The sequence below is a fragment of the Psammomys obesus genome, unplaced genomic scaffold, assembly GCF_907164565.1.
Source record: "Psammomys obesus unplaced genomic scaffold, mPsaObe1.curated_primary_1811, whole genome shotgun sequence".
Taxonomy (NCBI): Eukaryota; Metazoa; Chordata; class Mammalia; order Rodentia; family Muridae; genus Psammomys; species Psammomys obesus.
In genome coordinates, this window is record NW_026594083.1 from 7,557,829 (window position 1) to 7,559,612 (window position 1,784).

A 1,784-nucleotide genomic window follows, 5' to 3' on the forward strand; every position below is an offset into this window, starting at 1 on the left:
TTGGGCCCAGATACAAAATCTCAAGCCCATCGACACTGATCCACTTCCTCCCCTCCAACAAGGTTTCAAATCCTACAAATAAAATTTAAAAAATTAACTTGATGTTTTTGCAAAAAAAATTTATATATATATATAATCAGCTACTATACTAAATTATTGCAAATATATTCTGTTTGGTAAAACAATAGCCAAAAAAGTAATACCCTGCTTATTTTTAAACTTTCATGAAAAACATAATCTTAAAAAAAATCCCGAAGGGTCCATAACCACTACCATTTGGAGACCAAGTGTTCAAACATATGAGTCTGTGGGTGATATTTCACATTGGAACCACATCGCCATTTAATATTTATAGCATTACATATACTTTTAAGAGTAAGTAGTAACTTAATATTTAATGTTTATTTATAAAATAAAGATTTTACCCACCTATTCTTTATTCATGAAAATGCATCAAATATTCTGTTTATTGTTCATTTGCCAAATAATCAATTTATTCACCGAGTAGGCAATAGATTGGGCATAAACAATCCAATTAGTAGTAAATAAAATAAGCTCAGGATTTACAGTATGCAGAAAGAGACAAGCTTTATAGCCATATAACCACAATTTTATCAGAGTAACTGCATTGGGTACTCAACCAATATTTGTTGAATGACTAGAAGACATTGTCATGAAACACAGTGAGGATGGGATGAGAAAGAAGAAGTAGATCAGGAATGTACTTTTTCCCCGGGAGGTTTGGGCAAAAGCAGACACACTATCATTTTCTTTAAGTAAACCCTAAGGCTCTGGGTACACTGAAGACTGAATTTTGGAAAAGAAAACAACATCCTATCTAGAATAGGCTGTGTGGAGTCACGTGACCATGCAAGAGTTCAGGTTGGGGTTACTACAGATGGTAGTGTAATTAAATGGTAAGAAAGGGAGGTCTACTTGATTTACAATAAAATTGTTTTAAGAGAAGTCTCCATCTCTTTCTGTCTCTGTCTGTCTGTCTGTCTCTCTCTCTCTCTCTCTCTCTCTCTCTCTCTCGCTCTGTCTCTGTGTGTGTGCATTTGCACCCATGTACATGCTCAAAGGAGGCATGGGGTCTCTTTTTTCTACCACCTTCCAGAATGATCATAAAATAAATGTCAGCTACTCTGGCTGTCTTTCCAGCTGGATGGGTCTGCCTGTCTTTTTCCTCCTTAGTGTACAGACACACGCAGCCATGCCTAGCTTTCTTTACACGAGTGCTGAGGATTTGAGCTAGGACCTAATGTTAGCTTAAAAAGTGCTTTTAGCCACTGAGCAATCCCACCAGCTGCACAGACGTCTTTTACAGTCTAATATTAATCGTCTTCATGGAGATGAGCCCAAGGCCACAGTAGTAATGCTTCCTTGGTAAGAACTGGTTGTATATTTTGTTGTACTATTTAAACTTTATAAATATTTAAAATCTTAAATGTTATTTCTGAGATTTTAGTATTGGGTTAGATGACTTCTTCCCAGTAGAAAAGTACATGGCTAAAATATCTGTGATTTCTTATCTCACTGATGGCCTTTAAAGCACTTATAAGTCAAGGCTACTTTAAGTCAAATCTACTTTTTGGAAATAAATACTATAGTATAAGTTCCTCATGCAGCTTCCTTTCTAGTACAAAGACTGTTGGCAACTAAGATACACTTAATTTTATTTATTCATTTTCTCCTTTCATTGGAAAGCATTTCCGTGGATTGCAGAATATCCAACTCCCTTGACAGTGTGCTTCTTATTATTTTCAACATTTCCACTTTCTGTG